Source organism: Suricata suricatta, chromosome 2, assembly GCF_006229205.1.
Source record: "Suricata suricatta isolate VVHF042 chromosome 2, meerkat_22Aug2017_6uvM2_HiC, whole genome shotgun sequence".
Lineage (NCBI taxonomy): Eukaryota > Metazoa > Chordata > Mammalia > Carnivora > Herpestidae > Suricata > Suricata suricatta.
The window spans coordinates 134442857-134462750 of record NC_043701.1 but is presented as its reverse complement, the minus strand read 5'-3'; the positions used below and the strand labels follow the sequence as shown (position 1 = coordinate 134462750).

Sequence of the window (19894 nt, the reverse complement as noted above, 5' to 3'; positions counted from 1 at the left end):
AGTTGAGCAAATTTTATTTGTTTTTTCTGGCTTAGACCACATAAAAAGTTCCTGGCTCCAAGGAGAAGCACCTTTAGTGTTTTGGGGTTTTTTAAAAATATTTCAGGAGAAGCTCAACTGGCTCAATGAGAAGTCATTAACATATTAATAATAGGCAATACATTTCTCAAGATTCTCATTTAGGTTTTATTTCAGGTGAATGTGTTAGTGAGAAATTACTAAAAAGTCACTCCCTAAAGATGAATCACCTTATCATAGTATTTATTTAAGGCCAGAGTCAGGTTTTAAACTCACTTAGATATCCAAATAATGAATGAAAATGCTGCTCCTATGTGGGAAAAGCAGTACAATAATTATTGTTTCTCAATGACTTAAGAAACCACATTAATTACCAGAGCAAAGGTCACTCTTTAAAGCTGTGCTATCCAAACTGTAAAAGAGCATAACCTAGAATGACTGAACTAATGCTATAAAACTCATCTCCACTCTTGTTTTTACACTGTGTTAGTACAAAGGAGTTCTCTGCAGCCAAGTGACATCATGACGGATAGTACAAACCTTAGTATTATTTCAAAGAGAAGAAAAACATAATGGTAGGAGATTGAGTCATCACAGCACACATAGTAACAAAAGAACTCAAAAGAATCCGAGCAGTGATAATCAATGCCATAATCATATTTCAAGTTGGCCATTTAATGTTAGTAAAACACTACCATTTAAATTAAGGTCACTTGAAATTTATTAGTTTTGCAATATGGTTTTATAGCAATACAGGAGCCATGCCTCTCTGACTATATTCTGTACCTCTGTCATCTTCACTCTTTGGGTCCCAGCTCAATGCCTTCTTAGACTTCCCTGAACTGGCCTTAGTGCCTCACATTAATGACTTTTCTCGGCCTGGAATATTCCTTCCACATATCATCACATGATTGTCTCTTTCTTGTCAGTTAGGTTTCAGTAAAAAGCTCCTGTCAGAAGAGTCCTCTCTTTCCATTCAATCTGAAGTAGCTCAGCAGTCACTATGAACAGAACACTCTGGTTTATTTTATTCTTGGCACTTCTCACTGTGTGACTCTTTCTTACTGATTTGTTTTCATCCCCTTCCCTTCTGCCTACAGAACATCACCACTAGGAAACAGGATCTATGACTGGTTCAACTGTATGTTCCTGGCACCAAGAGCAGTGTAACCAGCACATATTAAGATGCATTCATTCAAATAATCACTGCATATTCGAATGAATTAATGAATTAGCGGCCTCCGTATAGCTGCCTTAGCCCTTTGCCGCCTACTGCCTACCCATATGTCTTTGGCTTCATCTCACACCAGCCTTCTCCTTACTGTATACTTCAGCGTACACTGGTGTTTTTGTAATTCTCCTCTCTAGGGACAGGGTCTTTCCCCATTCAGTCTATTTAGAGAAAGACCTCAGTTTATTCACTCATCTGATTAATGTATATTCAGTTTTGTGGCTCTCATTCAATCACCCCCTCATATACCCAGAGTAGGTCAAATCCCCTTACCTAATTTTTTTAAGTTCATTTATTTATTTTTAAGTAATCTCAATACCCAACATGGGGCTCCAACTCACCGCCCCAAGATCAAGAGTCACATGCCTTTCTGACTGAGCCAGCCAGGCACCCCATTACCTAATACTCTTCAAGCTCTTTCATCCCTCTCATCTAAGCACTTAGGAAATTATAATTTTACATACATTTTATAAGTTTTTTATTTTTAGTAATCCCTACATCCAACATGGGGCTCAAACCCACGACCCATGAGATCAAGAATCAGCCTTCTTACTGAGTCAGCCAGATGTCCTTATAATTTTACATTTAATTGTGGGATTATTTGATTAATATCCCTTCCTTTTCTAGAGTATAAGCTCCATGGAAGCAGGAACCATGTCCCCTTTACAGTGCCTGGCACATAACAGGCACTCAGTATGTCATTATTACATGTATAAATATCAGTGGAATGAAAAGGGAAAAGAAAACTTAAGAGAACCTTCTTTAAGTAAAAAGTTTTTTCACTGTATAGTTCTTATTTAAATGAAGGCCTATTCTGGGACTTAGAATTGTTCTTGGAGTCTTTTTTTTTTTTTTCTTTTTAAAGAAAACATTGCCGGGGCACCTGGGTGGCTCAGTTGGTTGAGCACCTATTGGTTTTGGCTCAGGTCAGGAGCTCACGGCCAGTGGGATTAAGCCCTGCACTGACAGTGCCTGCTTGGGATTCTCTCTTCCTCTCTGCCCCTCCCCTGCACATGGACGTGCTCTCTCTCTTTCTCTCTCCCTCAAAATAAATAACTTAAAAAAAGAAGAAGAAAACATTACATATGTAACATTACAAAAGAAAAATATAAATTTGGGGGGGATATTAAAAGTTCCAAAATAATATTTAAAATAATTATTTTAAGTTTATTTACTTAAGTAATCTCTACACCCAATGGGGGGCTCAAACTCATACCCTAAGATCAAGAGTCACATACTCTTCTGACTGAGCCAGTCAGATGGCCCCCAAGTTGATATATTTTTTAAAGATTTTATTTTATATTTAAGTAATCTCTGTACCCAATGTGGGGCTCAAACTCACAACTCTTGAGATCAAGCACACTCTATGGGCTGAGCCAGGCAGGGCCCAAATCCCCAAATTGATATCTTTTAAACAAAATCTCAACATCAAGTTTTTAGGCTGCTTTAAAAAATTAAACTAAAATTGGAGGGGTAGTGCTAATACATCTTAACAAAAGTAGAGATACGTGAACAATGTACCGCCTAATTAATACAATTGAAAACATACAAAATCAACTGTGATGTATTCTTGCCAAAAACTAAACTGGAATCTGATCTCACCTCTAGATTTAATTAGTAATCTGTAGGAATACGGGAGATAGGGAAATATATTAAAAGATGACACAAAGATTAGCAAATTCTATGTGGAATTTCTACAGCATAAATGGCCTGAATTGTTCAACAAAATAAAAGGAAAGGGGAAAGGAAATAGGTAAGCGGGAGATTCAGTCTCATTACACCTAGTCAAAATGGAAGTTCTCTTCTGTCAGAAATATATTCAATAACACATTCATATATATTCAATAACACATTCATACAATTATAATGCACCAGACCTTTATTTTTGTTGGAAATAGCAAAAATAAAATGAATCAATACTCCTTGTAGGAGTAATATTACGAGGGCATCTGCTTGTGAATTTGCTTTTTTTTCCCCATCCAAACTACCAACAATAAAAAGCAAATAGTAATCAACCATGCTAGAAAAAAGGCTAAATTAGCTTTTACCCTGGAGTCTAAGAAAATTTTCATATGAAGAAGTCATCTAAGAGTATGAAGACCAAAAAAAAGTATGAATAAAAACATAGTACAGAAGTGTGTTAGGCAGGTAATGAATAAAAATGTTTTGTTATTATTTGGGACTATGTATTTGTTGGCTTTTAAAAGGTGTAAATTGTTGGACCTCTCTTTTCATTCTAAATAAATATTCACTTACATTGCTAAATTAAAGTGAGAAGAGAGAATTTAATGTATGGTCTTTGTTTAGTTTCTCCTTCAAATGAACCAAATGCACTGAAATATTTATGGGATACTTAGGAAAATTTGAATAATTACTAGTTATTTGATGATCTTAAAAATATATTATTGATATTCTTATATACAAAGATATTGTGGCTTTCCTTATATGTCAGAGAAATATATTAAACTATTTTTTGAAAAATGATATGATAGGGGGACGAGCTGGCTCAGGTCATGGTCTTGCAGTTTGTGAGTTCAAGCCTCACATCGGGCTCTGTGCGGACAGCTCAGAGCCTGGAGCCTGCTTCAGATTCTGTATCTCCCTCTCTCTCTACCTCTCCCCCACTTACACACTCTCTCTCCTTCAAAAATAAATAAACCTTAAAAAATGATATGATAAATAATTTGTATAAAACAATCTAGTATTTGTGTGTATGTGTGTGCAAGTAAATGTGTGAGGGTAAAGATGAAATCAGATTGGCCATGTGGATGATTAGCTGATTAAGATAGGTAATAGATACATGGGATTCATTATTCTTCCAACTCTCATAAAAGTTTTAAATTTTCACAGTAAAATATTAAGAATATAAAATGGAAGCTTAAGGTTATTTATTACAGCTTAAGGTTATGTCTTGGAGAATAGGAAAATTGAATAGGTTTAGGGATTCTCTATGAAAAGCCTTCAAAAACAAGCTGTGTTTTCAGAGTTTTTGCCATGCGTAGATAAATTAATAGCAGAGAATGCTACTGAGGAACAAATTGAACAATTTGGGTTTGTGAGTTTGGATTTTTGTGTATGTGTGTGGCAAATATTTGTTCATTCTTTCCACTACTGCATTATTAAATAAAAATCCTGAAGCTCTCATGGGCAAATGGAAAGTAGTGGGAAATGAGAGCCAACTAGAAGAAGAAACACAGGAAAAATGAGAACTGCTACTGCTTCTGTGAAGAAGTGGTTTCTAAAACAAAGACACGAGCAGGAAAAAAAAAATCAAACCATCTACTGTAGAAGCTGTACCGTCTTCCATAATAACAGAAGCCAAAACGGATCACTCAGATGGAAAGACCCACGTAATTTTGCTCCTGAAAAGTACTCTGCTAAAGCCTACCTTCTCTGACAATAAAACCCGCAAAGACCAAAGAGGGGGAAATAGGATATTATTCTATTATAAGAGAAATACAGAAACAATGAGTCATGAATAATACAAATGAAATAAGATACAATTCTTCTGGTACATGACCTGAAGGTTGTACACGGAGCAAAAACCCTGTTGATTAAGGTGTAGTGAAAAGCTACTCAATGCAATTACTTGGCAGTTATAAATATTTCAGAATAAAACTGAGTGGTGCTGTTTTTGTAAAGGATTGAACAGATTTACCATATCACTTTTCATAGGCATTTATACAATAAAGAGAAATAATAGAAAATATTATTTTAATGCTCAAATAAAGGCATAAAACACAAAACATAAAATGAAGCTTTAAGGGTTATGCAAAGAAATCAATGTTCTTTTTGCATTTAGAAGTAAAGGCTGAACACTGAAGAAAAATACATAATAAATATACTTGAGTAGGGCGGGCTCTGAGAGCTGCGGCTATCCAACAGCCTAGAGCAGTTAAAGCATTTACCTTTATCGTAATTTTCCTTCTCAGTTTCTAATGAAATTACAAATTTATAGGCCTCATTTAGGTTCTTCCAAGTTTCACTAAAAGACTTTTAAGATACTGTTCAGAAGCCCTGGCCAGAGCTGTTAGCTTTGTGTCACTCATAAACCTTTACCTTCTTTTAAAAAGAAAACTCAAACAGGCTTGATTCATATCTCAATTAAATACAAAATTATGTTTAAATGGAAATGGGGTTAACAAAATTTCTTTGTCTTATTTTTTTGATTCCTCCTCTAGCTTCACTGAATGGTGAAGTTCCAGAAGCAAGGACGGATGATTGCCTCAAAGGAGGCAGAACAATCCTGAGAACACTCCAAGAGTCTACCTAGAGAATGATTTGCATCAGGAAAGGCCCTATGGCCTTCAGGATAGGATGGGTCAACTTCTCAAGTGTGGAAGTTTCCATTTTTAAGTTGAACACTTGATATCAACAATTCCTTAAGGCCACATACGCATTCTTAACACAAATCGTACATGAATGTGGAAAGCATGCTTAATTAAGAGTTACCTTCAATTAATTACCTTGACCCCTCAGGACTTTTAGAATAAAGTAGCAATTCTCAAGAAAAGACACTGGCAAAGAATTACCAAAGATCATCTTTTAAGAAGTCACTGGGTCAGAGTCAGTCCAAACCTCTCAAAAGGAAGTTGGGTATGTGGGAGGAACATTTGACCAGGGTGAGAAAGTCGAAGTTCTAATGTGAGCTCCAGAACTGGCCAAAACTGTGACCTCTCTCAAGTTCAACCTCTCTTTGAAATTCAGTTTCTCTATCTGTGATATAAGGACTCGATTAGATGATCTTTAAGATCCTGACTATAAAATTCTTTCACACACTTTTGATCCTACAGCTTCAACAGTATAATCCTAGACGATGAAAACTAAACTTACAGTCAAAATAATGTCCCTGAAGTACCTAACAATATAATAATTCAAGCAAGAGTCACTTATATTAACTATACTATACCTATAAAAATGACAGAACAGAACACATCTTTTGGAAATACTTTCAGCTAAAAGGACTGAAAGTGTTATGAGTCAATACTAGTTATCTAAAAAATTATTTAATCAGTTAGAATCCCTTGTCACATCCATTTGGAAAGCAGTTTAAATTTCTAACACACAGTAATAGTTACCAAGCTTAATAGGTGATATTGCATCATAACACTAAAAGTACTATCAATTTTCTAGAAGAAAGTGTTCAAAGCACTATCTACATGGTCTCTACCCACCTCTGTCTCCCCAAGTCAATGACAATATGCTAAACTTTCCGGTTTCTCCTTACACTGCAACAGTTTGAAAAATAATTTAACCCTAAGATTTGTGCCCTTATTTGCATGTGAATTATATTTCAATTAAAAACATTTTTTAAAATGCATGCAGGCAAGGTTTTAAAAAATCATCCAAACATAATTTGATTCAAATATTTTGTTAGGGAAATACAACTTTCTCTTTTAGTCAGCATTCTGTTAGAGAGTGTTTGCCTTTATTATCAGTGATTTTCAGGCTTTCAAATAAAGGGAATAAGAGGATGTAATTTTTAGACAGGTTAGATGTATGAACTCAGTAAGACATCCAGTAAATAAATCTTGACTTGCTGATTCATGAATAAGAGGCTTTTCCATCTTTTTGCATTGTCAGAATGATGATAAAAAAATCAATTAATAATAGAAACTATGACAATCCAACCAATGTATTTTAAAAGCAATTTATTACACACATCACAGTGAAATGAGTTAGGTTTTTTCCCTATATGATTAGAATAAAGAGATTTAGCAGTATCTAATGTGTGCTCTTTGTTCCAACAAGTCTGCTTTTAAATGTTTTCTGTACTGAACTTGTCACAAGTATACAGAGATATAAGTGTTCACTGGAGAACAGCTTAATGAAGGCTTGAAATCGGTTTTGTTTACCGCTGTTTTCAAAACCAAAAATAGTGCTTGGCACACAAAGGGTACTCATTCAATATACACTGAATGAATGAACGATTGCTGTGACACTATTATAGTGAATATTTGGAAACAATCTAAATAAATTATGATATATCACTTAAATGAAATATCACATAGCTGCTAAAAAGAATAAAGTTGATCCACATATGCATCTGTGAGAAAAATATATCTTGGAGATCTTAGGTATAAAAATGAAGTTATAAAATTAAATATAATATGATTTTAAATGTATGTTAAAATACATAGTATCATTCTATATTTGCACTTAAGATATATTCACACATTTGTATATGATAGAGGAAAGTCTGGAAGGATCTATATCAAACTGTTAATGGTTTTATCTTTAAGGGGAGATGACCTTCACTTTTCACTCTATAACATTTCTGTACTGTCTACTTAAAAATATCACATATATTTTAATAAGAAAGATTTCTGAAAATTAAAAAAGTTAAATGCACAAAGAAAAAGGTTCTGGGAGGATACAATAAAAATACAAAATTACCTCTGAGTGCTGGAATGATGAATATTTTTCCCCCTATACGTTTAATGCAGTAAAAAATAATGCCACACTGAGTAGTTTTCTTTCTCCTTTTGCATTTCATTGTTCATACTGTATGAACAAGATATTCATTGAATATGAATTATTTTTGTAGTTAGGGGAAAATTAAAAAACATTTAAACTTCAATATACTGAATTATGGTAACACTGTTTAATTATCAAGCTGAAGTTCATAGAGGTTAGATAATACATAGATGGTCACGCAGCTAGAAGTGAATAACTAAGGCAGTCCCCCAAGAGTAATGATTCACAACAAAGGTATAATTGTGGTAGGGTCCCCTCCCTAAGGAAAGAAAAAGAAGCAAACCTCAAGGCAACCTGGTTGTACATGACAACATCCCTCAAGACCCTGTAACATGAGACCACTTAATCAGACTGCATGTTTGTGTGTTACCATATATGGGAGACAAAGAAGTAAAAAATATATAAAAATCTATGCCATGTGGTGTTCGGGGCTCAGTTCTTTGGGTATGAACCCAACTCAGTAGTGCTGACAGGAATAAAATTGCTTCCTGGAAAGAAAAGCCTTGGTGACACTCTCTCTCCTGCTACATAACAAGTATGAATATCTATGCAGCAAATAACATAGCAGCTATTTATCATCAAGAAAAAACAGTAGGAGAAACAAAGTTAAACCCACACAGAAACATAGTAGTAACAGGAGACTTTCACTTCTTAGACCTCCAAAGATCAAGTAGAGAAAAATAATGAAGAAATGTCTGCTTAATCTAGTTAATACACTAGAACATGTATGCATGTAGGCATGTATGTTCTGTACCCTGAAAATTAAAAACAAACCACCTCACCAAATGCCCATGAAACCTTACGGATATTGACATTAAGTCACAAAGAAAACCTCAATAAATTCTAAGAAGCAGCAAAAATAAAGAGAAAATTCTTTAATCATAGTATAGTAAAACTTGAAATTTACCCGAAAAATCAGAAAAGGAGGTGCTATCTGGAAATTTTAAAACTCTGTTAAGCAATTCTTGGTCAAAAAGAAAGTAAGGATTGTTTCAATTTCCCTATTAAGATTTTGGCCTTGCCTTACATTGAATGGGATTATCTTTACAACAGTTAAATGTTTCTATTATTTGAGAAACATTAAAGTACTGAATATGGTTTAGGGCAGTGGTTATCTGAGTACAGACCTGGGTTTCCCAGTGTTATCATGAGAAACCCCTGGTGAATTAATGAGCTATAACAGTTACAAAGTGGCATTTTTTAAGGTTTATTTATTCTGAGAGACAAACAGACAGACAGACAGACTGACAGTGGGGGAGGGGCAAAGAAAAGTGGGAAGAGAGAGAGAATTCCAAGCAGGTTCCATACTCAGCTCCGCGTGGAGACTGACACAGGACTCAGTCCCACAACTGTGAGATCATGACCTGAGCTGAAATCAAGAAGAGTTGGGTGTTTAACTGACTGAGCCACCCAGGCACCACCTAAGTGGTGTTATTTTTTTAACCGAACTGTTCCCTTGTGCCAAGAAACAGATACCACATTAGAGATGCCTCATTAGAAGCTAACATTTCTAATTTTTTTAATTAATGTTTGTTTATTTATTCTGAGACAGTGGGGGTGAGAAAGAAAGAATCCCAAGCAGGTTCCGCACTGCCAGTGCAGAGCCCAATGCGGGGCTCAAACCCACGAATTGTGAGATCATGACTGGAGCTGAAACCAAGAGTAGGATGCTCAACCAACTGAACACCCAGGTGCCCCAGAAGTTAGCATTTCTCGTCGTGAGGAGCTGTGATCACACTGGGGGATGGGTAAGTAAGTGTGCTCAGGTATTACTTGGTGTTAGACGACAAATCTGTCACAACTTCCCGGAGCGTATTTCTTGGAGTTCTGGTAGACAGAACTTTAATATAACAGATTTAATACTGAAATAGATATACTTAGTACACAGTTGAATAAAAAAATGTATGGAAGCTTCAAACGTACAACATGGTATTTCAGAAAAACCTCACACTTGCCAAGGCCATCCTAGGATCCCGAGAGGATATAGGTCTCACTCTCTATAGGGGTCCTTGAGAACAGCTTGAAAATTACCTGGTATCGTAACTTATTTTGTTATGAAGCCTGAGGCGATCCATGAAGGTAGATATAAGATAGCTTTTATGGATAAACAAAGTATTTGCAAAGTTAAAAAAGAAAAGAAAAGGAAAAAATGGAAACAAATCTTCAGTGCACAATTGTAGGTGACTGGAACTACCATATATACCATATACCTCATTTGTTTGTCATGGTCAGAAAACAATGTTCCAAAGAAGTGAGTTTTCCATGAATCTAAAGCCCATCCTTCAAAGGGCTTAAAAGTATACTTAAAAGTAAAAATCTTTTCAAGTTTTAAATTTCTTTCCTTGGAAGAACTCCTAAAGTACTTACTTTGAGTTGTTCTTGTGGAGATTTTTAAGTATATACAAATATAGTCTACAATGAATCCCATGTATCCGTCACCCAGATTCAACAATTACCAACTTAAGATTGATATTTCATCATTCCACACCCCATTTCTCCAGCTAACATATTATTTTGAAGTTCCAGAAATTATATCATGCTATACACTAATATTTTAATGTCTAAAAGATAAAATTATTTAAAAAACATAACCAGTTATCATATACTTACACATTTTCAATTTTTACTGGTTTTACTGGAAAATGTTTTAAATTTTACTCATTTTACTTAAAGCGCACTACTTATGAAACAACTTCTATTTGCCAGTTCAGAGTCCTTATTCCTGCATGTGGGGTGCTGCCATATCAGAAACCTAAAGTATGTGCCCCTGATTCTGAGATGTGATGGAAATTTTGGCAATATTGTCACTTATGTTGATGTGGAAAATAGGAAATCTACCTAATGAACTCAATGTTCTAGCTAACAAGATTTTGGGTCAGTTTTAATGGTATTATCTGTCCTCTCTCCTAGCTGTCTATAGTAAAATACAAGTGTAAGAGATAAGCTACAAGAAAAATTCATTTTTTAAAGGAATATTTAAAGGAGATACAAAACTTAGGATTTGCTGGATTGTTCCCATTTCTTACCTCCACAGAAGGCAAACCATTCTCAAAGTAAGAAATAGGTTCTGGGCAAACATGAAAGCCAGAATGAACCTTTATGGTCCTATATTAAGACCTCTTTGGGAAAGATTTAAGGTGGTGCCTGACAGACCCTTTGAAACAAGCAAATAAAAAGGCTGTCTCAAGATATTACGGTCATAGTTCACAGACACTCTTGTTCAACACTAGGACTTCTAAGAATTATCAGGGTATTGGCTCACTGCAGTCTCACAGGTAGCTCAGGGCTGAGGAGGGCTTGCCGGGTGTGAGTTTGTCTAATGGAGTGAATTTATAAACTGACTCAGTAAGGAGCCCACAAAGGTTTCAGAGAAACTGTACCAACTTGGACTGAAAAAGACAGAAACACAACAAAATGGAAGGAGACTATGGACTTCCTGAAACTATAGCGTTACTTGGCTGCAAAAATAGGCTAGTTCTACGCAAAAGCAAGGATGATTCAGCAGAATCAAGAGCAAGAGGGCAGAGCCAAGAATCTAGCAAACAGCCCTAAGGAGAGAAATATGGAGCCCTCCCTAATTAGGGAACTGGCAACATGTGCTATTAATCAGTACCTGCAATGTATCTTGTTTTCCCCCTTTTGTGATGGGAGGGTGTATGGGGGTTATCCAATGCCTGTCCCATTGTTATGTGGGCAGCTAACTTTTCTCTCAGTCACAGGTCTTCAAATCAAGAGGAATGGTTCTCTAGGAATTGTATGCAAGCCTCATTCATACCTGGACTTGGTATAGATAAGCTTGGAGCTAATGCTACACTGGAGTGTAAATTAAGAGTCTTGGTAGAAGAGCTGAATGTATTTTGCAGTGTGAGAGGGATGTACATTCTCAGAGCCAGAGGGCAGACTGGCAAATTGTGTCTACTGAGGATGGCTACCACAATATATCTCATCCCACATGTTTTTCTCATAACATGAGGACGCCAATAAATTCTTCCAATCAAGAGGAGGGTCGGTGATTCTTCAAATCTAGGTAGGACTATGCATATGGAAGTAATGATATGTAACTTCTGGAACTAAGTCATAAAAGACAACACAGCTTTCCCCTGGTTGTTTTGGCCCTGCATTCTTGGAACCCAGCCACCATGTGGTTAGGAAATCTAGGTCACATAGAGAGGCAACATATAGATTATTCCATACTATAGCCCCAACTGAAATCTTGGTCACCAAGGGACAATATACAGATACTCCATATAAAGAGTCAGCCTCAGCCAGACATGTGTGAGGAAGACCCAGCCATAATCGAACTGCAACCATATGAGATACTCCAAGTAAGAACTATCTAGATGAGCCCAAACAACCCACAAAATTATGAGATAATACAAAGATTGCTGTCTAGCCATAAATTTTAAGGTGATATGATACAAATCAATAGATACAAGACCCCAGTACATTTCTCTTTAATAAATTAAACTTCCATGGCCACAACAATATATAGAGAACTGTTTGCTGAATATATTATTAAGTGGTCCCAGGCTCCTGAGCTTCTACAAAATTTTCTGATAGTGTGAGCAAATAGGGTTACTTTCCAGGTAAGGCATAGCTTTCTTGACAGAACAGAAGTCATCTGAAGCCCCCCAGCCATTGTGTGATCTATGCCTGACCAGTACTACTTACCCAAGTACATTTCTTGAAGAACTTCTTGGGATACACTTAAATTGCAGAAAATAGACCTCAGTAGTTAATGATTTTATGGGAACAAAAGAATGTAAAAACAAACAGCCACTACCAGACCAAGAGATAGCCTAACCAGATCAGAGCCAATAAATCAGCAGTAAAACTCCCAGAGCTGTTTCAAAAGTAAAGACTGACCTTTGGTACCTTCTTGAATTTTTACAGGACTTCAACCCTTTTGACCACTCAAACAGAGAAGCGACTGCAGCCAGAGAACTGATGATGCGGACGCTTGCAATCACAATCAACTAGGACCTGGACTCTGTCGACTTAGGATGACTTCTGCCACAATTCTATCCTGAACTCTCCTTTGCCAAGCCTCTCGATGAGTGTGCATGCACCTTTAGCTTAAAACTTCCCTGACTATATTGTTGGGGAAGCGACAGGCACTGCTTCGGGAAATATCCCTAGTGTCTTCCCTACTTATTTCAGGTAAAACCCTTCCTTTCCCTCTCTGGCTTGGTTGCGTCTTTTGGCTACAGACCCACCCACAAGAGGCAAACCCAGTTGCGTGTTACCACAGTTTTTCCTTTTGCTGGTTCCTCTCTTTTTGAGTGGTTTCAACATCTGGCTTCCTATCTGTGGCTTTATTTTAGTCAAGTGTAGCTCTGAAGCAGGCTCTGCCTCACCTTTGTGATGATGCTTATTTCTAAACTCCTACCTACACAGTTGCCCCTTGAACAATGCCAGGATGAGTGGTGCCAAGCCCTCTCACAGTAGAAAATCCCTGTATAATTTTTGATCCCCCCTCACAAACTTTACTAATAACTTACCAATGACCAGAACCCTTACTAATAACATAAACAATCAATTAACACGTTTTATATATGTATTGTATACTGCATTCTTACAACAGAGTAAGCTAGAGAAAAGAAAAAGGTTTTAAGAAAATCATAAGGAAGAGAAGATACATTTAGTACTGTACTGTGAGAAACAATCCATGTACAAGTGCACCTGCATGGTTCAAACCCATGCTGCTCAAGAGTCAACTGAGCCTCACTGAGACTCCAGTAAGCCTTAGACAGGGGCATAATCATCCTTGTCACCAGCATCTGCTGGGCACTAGCCATGTAGCACACTATACCTCACATGCACCGATGTCATTTAATCTTCAAAAGAAACTCCTGAGGAAATATTATCATTATTCTCACATTCACACAGAGATACTGAGCATGACTTTATCCAAGGTCACACAGCCAGGACCTGGCAGAGTCAGGATTCAAACAGGACTTCAAAGGCCCCAGTCTTTACTGCACATATGACTCTTTTTCATAAAGGAAAAGAGGTAGCAATCTCTTCTGAATAGTTTAAAAATGTTTACTGCTTTTTGGTATTTAGAAAGAATTTCCTACATGAAAGAAAACATGTTCAGAAGGAGAACAAATGAAGTTTATATAATTTCATACTTACATAAAATGTGCAACTACAACTAATATACCTGCACTCAAAAGGAATTCCTTAGGTTAACTGCATTTACTGATTCGTGGCATTTTAATAACTATGGGAAAACACAATGGCTGAAAGGCTTCCTGATAAAAACAAAAATAATTCATCCTATATCTAAGTATGCAATATAATTAGGCAGAAACCTCAAAGAAGGAGAAAGAGAAAAGCTATAGCTTTTTCAGGATTACTTTTAAAATGAAAAACAATCTATGGGGCACCTGAGTAGCTCAGTCGGTGGAGCCTCTGACTAAGGCTCAGGTCGTGATTTTCGGTTTGCGGGTTCCAGCCCCGCATTAGGCCTGTGCTGACAGCCAGGAGATTCTGTGTTTCCATCTTTCTCTGCTCCTCCCCTGCTCACACTCTGTTTCTCGCTCAAAAATAAATAACCATTAAAAAAAAAAAAAGGAAAACAATCTCTAAAAAGAATCTATCCAAGGACTAGCATAACTCTAACACCCTTCTCCTGGACCAGGGGTATAAGATCGGGGTGGGGAAGAAAGGAATAGAAAGAAGTGAGAATAATAAATATTAATAATTATAGTTTGAAGTCCATACATGACCTTAAATTAAAATCCTCTTTTGTTCATTTTGCACAACTCTGAGCCACGTTGAGACGGCCAGCTAGCAGCTGAGCTTTATAGACTTAAACTTGATTTTAGAGTCATTTCAAATCTAAAGGAATTCAAGTGATTTAAGACCTATCACTAATCTGAAACCATTGGGAATAAGGTAGTGCAACAAAGACAAAATGTGCTACCACTTCTTACATCTCAACAAGGAAGTTTCACTTAAAATCTTAATATATGCTTGCAATTCCTCCCCTACATCTGCAAAGACTATCAGGAACATATATCACATAGACACTAACCCTTCCAGGATGAATCAATCACTCTGAAAAATAGCCACTAAGTATATATCAATAGAGCAAGACTTTCAAGATTCTGAAATGCCTCCAAAATATCTGATTTATCTTTGTCAGACCACAATATATTTCTTTATTTCTTATTTCTCTATAATCAAAATGAAAGGCACTATTATTGTTTAAAATATATACAGCATTTGAGATCCCAGGAGCCTACATTTCAGTTGAAGTACTGGTATTCATAAAAGTGTTTCTGCAATTAAAGCTTCCTGAGCATAGGGGCACTTGGGTGCTCAGTCAGTTAAGCTTCTGACTCTTGATTTCAGCTCAGGTCTTGATCTCACCATTCATGAGTTCAAGCAAGTTCGAGCCTCAGGAGGGGCTCCAGGGCTCCACGCTCCAGCACGAAGCCTGCTTGGGAGTCTTTCTCTGACCCTCTCCGGTCCTTGCTCTCCTACTCTCTCTCAAAATAAATGACTTAAAAACAAAAAGCTTTCTCAGCATAGTGGCATAGAGCATGCCTAGTAGCTTTTATCACATAGCCACAGCCTTCCAAACTATAAATAAAAAAACACCAGGGATCCCAGCAATGTCCAGGCTTATCTCACCAACCAAAATGAGATTCAATTTAATAGAAGATGTGTATTTCAGTTCTATTCTTATTATTCCTTCATCTCCATTCATCTTCAAAATTCTAGAATTCAAAAAACAAAACACATGGAAATTATCTTGCAGAGTTTTGTTTTTAATATCCTCATTTCTAAGAGGAGTACATGATTCATCTCAGATTTCATAAAGTTAACAATCTTTATATGTTTGTGGAGGCTTCTGGGAGGTGTATAATACAACAACTTCCTGGCGGCCCTCCCCACTCCCTTAATGAGTGCTGAAAATAGAAAAGTGTGGAAATAGTCTAAAAGTTATTTCTCTTCCCTTGCTATAGGAAAAGCCAACATTCAGTTAATAGAGATTAAGTGAACGTCTTTCCCCACCTCCTCTTGGCTGAATTTTGCAAAATGAAAGACATCTACTAGAACTAGACTAAAATGTTAGTATCAGGACTAGAATGCTGCAGGGTTAAGAAAGATTCAGAATTCAGAATTCTGAAGTACGTGTCTAGAGTTTAGGTCATTTATGACAATGCCTGGCACAGAACAGGTTCTCACAAAGTCTCCTGAATCAAACCACTAACCAAACCAGAACCAGAGCCAGTAAATACATTAGAAATGTGTAACCAGAAACACTGGGGGACCATGTATTGAGAAGAGGAATGGAGGGGCGCCTGGGTGGCTCAGTCAGTGAGCGTCCCACTTCGGCTCAGGTGATGATCTCACGGTTCGTGGGTTGAAGCCCAGCGTCAGGCTCTGTGCTGACAGCTAGCTCAGAGCCTGGAGCCTACTTCAGATTCTGTGTCTCTCTCTCTCTCTCTCTCTCTGACTCTCCCATGCTTGTACTGTCTCTCTCTGTCTCTCAAAAATAAATAAATAAATAAAATTTAAAAAAAGAGAAGAGGAATGGATATCTTTTTGAGTATCTCTGATAACGCTGGGTGGTTTTTCCAATTTTTTTATTAGTGAACTCTTTTTTTTTAAGTTTATTTATTTTGAGAAAGGGACAGAGAGACAAAGAATAGGGGAATGGGAGGGTGCGGGCAAAGAGAGACAGAGACAGAGACAGAGACAGAGAGAGAAAGAATTCCAAGCAGGCTCTGCATTGTTAGTGTAAAGTCCGATGCAGGGCATGAACTCATGAGCTATGAGATCATGACCTGAACTGAACCCAAGAGTCGCTTATCCAACTGAGCCACCAAGGTGCCTCTCCAATTTCTTTTTTAGTGCTTCATATTTTATTGTGTGATTTAGGTGGCTTGGTGTAATCCGAAACACCTTATAAAAAGAATAACTACTTTTGTGCCATGATTAGAAATATGAATCTAATTTCAGAAGCCTAGAAGAGTTACAAAGATTAATGTATTGAGTCTTTTTATTGGGTACAAATTAGACGGAAACTTATGGAACAGAACTCAACAGAAATTAATGAAAACAGAATGGGAAAGCTAGAAATCCTGGAGATAAACTTTACCCATCTTACTTTTGAGGGAAGGGATAAGAGGAAGAGCTAATTCTGTGTGTCAAATATGGTTTAATCTTACTTCATCTGGATGCAGATTGCAAATTAGCAATTCTCCCATTAAACAAAATCAGAGAGGAAGCTCAAAACAAGATGACTAGACTATAAATGACAAAGCTAGCATGAAATTCTTATAAGCTCCTATACTTACCTGACATGAAGCAAAAGCTAATATGGTTCTAAACACATCCCAGAAGCTACAGCCATTTGAAGAACACTTTATTATAGCTAATATGTAATATCAATCACTCGAATTCCAGCCATTTGACTCTAGTAGATATTAACTGGTACTCACACTCAAAACAAGAAAACTTGAATTACATAATATTATTTAAATCTAAAGCATCTTACTATCTATTGTGCTAAGATTACAATCTTAAAGTACCTTAACTATTTCCAAATATTCCAGCCATTCAATCCCATTTTTGGAAATGGTCACCTCACCCAATGTATCAGTTTTGTTCCCTTGATGGTGGTAGGTTCTAAGGTTGCTAGAGCGTACCTGAGCACAGGTGAATTCAGAGATAGTCAATGGGAGAACCCAAAGAAGTTACAAGCCTGCTCTCTAATTTTTACTCATCCAACACCCCAAACTCACTCCTTATAAGACTCAAAAAGTAGACACAGTAATCATTTTAGAGAGGTACAAATGAACCAGTTACTGGACTCAAGGACTCTAAGCACAGTCATTTTTTTCACTTAGGGAAAGAGATAAGACATAGGAGGGGCACCTGGGTGGCTCAGTCGGATCTCGCAGTTTGTGGGTTCGAGCTCCGTGTTGGGCTCTGTGCTGACAGCTCAGAGCCTGGAGCCTGCTTCGGATTCTGTGTCTCCCTCTGTCTCTGCCCCTCCCCCATTCTCTCAAAAATAAATTTTTTAAAATGGTAAAAATAAATCAAAATAGGGGATGCTGTAGACTAGCAAGCAAGCATCTATCATGAGCCAACAACTCATGATGTATTACTAGGTGACAAAGCAACATATAATAATTTTTTAAACACATCTTCTTTACCCAACCCTTAGCAATGTGGGTGTGGTGTAAAATGTCTACGTAGAATGTACTAGATGAACTTTATTCATTACTAGTTTGTATGTCCAAGATATGTTATTTTATAAGGCACTGGGGGTGGCAGATTTGTACTTTAAATTATGCTTTGTTTAGTTTAATATTAAAATCATTTTATATTACATTATTAAGCTGATAAAAAGCTTATTCTTCAAACTTGAGATGAATACATGGTCCTTGAAAAATCACCCCCTCTCCATACAAAATTTTTCTTTGCTATTTTGCTATTTGAGGTTCAGGATGATTTATGAGAGAGGCAGGAATGCCCCAATTTGGTGGTTTGCACAAGAACAAGTGCTCTAGGAAATACCTAAAGCTTTAAACACACATTTTCTACCAGTGATAGCATGTTTCTAGGAGGTCTGGATGGAGTGTGAAAACTGGGAAAACAATGTTTATGTGTTTCAAAATAATTTAATCCCAACAAATCTGTGAATTAGTAACTACTATCCTAATCCTTCCATGGAGAAAACTGAGGTTCAAGGTGGTGGACAGAGCCAAGAATCAGTACAGCTAGGATTTGAAATCAGACATAGCTGAGGCGAAAAATTCATCTCTTTCTACTATTTGTGACTCATTTTTACACAGTTAAAACAGTGAATGCTCACTCCATGTTGATTTGCTCAAATAAAACACTGAGTACATATGCATTTAAAATAAAACACACACAAAAAAACCTAGCCAGAATTCCACAAACAGCTCTCCAGAACTATATTAATTAAACTGGTGACATCTTGGAACACCAATCTCATGCCTTACAAAAATATCTCTACGGCAAATCAATACATTATGTATTGTTTTATTCTTGAACTTTCACTGCATAGCATTAAATCTTTATTTGATACAGTCTTTACTTACTTACTTACTATTTAATGGGCGAATTTCATCTACGCTAATCAGAAACACAGACCTGGCAGACAAGGATCTATTGTTTTTTTTTTTTTTTAAGAATCTGTAAATTGCTCAATACCTTCCATAATATATGTACAATAAATATCTATTAATTAAGAAGTGCTGAGCAACATTCTTTTAATTTCTATACAAAGTCTCCTTCCCAAAAGGATTCTCTTCAACCACTTCTATTATTAGATAACTAACTCTAAATTAAAATAAGTGGCTATACACATATCACAATGTTTCTCTTGTAAATTAAACCAAGGTGAAAACTGCTAGCCTGTAAGGTCTTTTTACAGACGAGGGCCAGAGATAAAGCAAGCCCTTAATTCCACGAAGTGAGCAAAGAGGAGAACTTCACATAAACACTAAAAAGTGAATAAAATTGTAATTCTGGACTATATGCCAACACACAAAAGCAGCTCATTTCAATGTCAGATAAATGCCTCACTCAACAAGTATGACTTCCTAGAATATATATTTGGCTATTTTATAGCCTATTTCTTTAATCTGCCACTGTGACAATTAGAGAACGGAGGATGTTAAGTGGAGACACAGAGGCAGCGAGAGGAGAAAAAGAAAGCTGTGGCTTCAGTAAACACACAACCACTAACCTTGCTGCAGACACACCAAGGTTATTCGGGAACTGCCGGCAGCAGCGCTGCCAGGCTTGTCTGGAGCAGCATCCTGCCATGTGCATGGCTAACTGTGTGATGTATGTGGAAACTGGGGAGTCTCCTGCTGGACCGAGAAACTGCATCTGCATGCTGAATGTCTAGAGGCAGGAGAAGCCCTAGGTAAATGAAAAGAGTAATCCCCGTACTATGTGGAATGCCAACTCCCTTGACAACAGCAAGGAACAGCTCTATCTGTTTGAACAGCTCTATCAAGTGAGTAAAAGATGCATATGCTAGGAACTGGCTGATTCAGGTTTTAAAATCATGGCCTATGTGCTTTTTGCCCCTCACTCTAACAAGGGCCCTATCAGTTAGAGCTGAAAATGGATCCGCATTCGGAATGTCCCCAAATTTGCTGTGGTGGA

At 36.9% G+C, this 19894-nt stretch overlaps 1 protein-coding gene across 3 annotated transcripts in view; it reads right to left on the bottom strand.

Annotated features, from left to right (window-relative positions):
* The window catches only part of MCU (mitochondrial calcium uniporter), a 179348-nt gene that overhangs the window by 74424 nt on the left and 85030 nt on the right, over window positions 1-19894 (bottom strand). The window contains exon 1 of one of the 3 annotated variants that reach the window (XM_029931899.1): window positions 12593-12907. The exons of the other annotated variants lie outside the window; for them this stretch is intronic. The gene's annotated coding sequence lies outside the window, so the exon portion shown is untranslated. Of the gene's footprint in view, window positions 1-12592; window positions 12908-19894 lie in introns of those variants that run through there. 3 annotated transcript variants of the gene reach the window in all.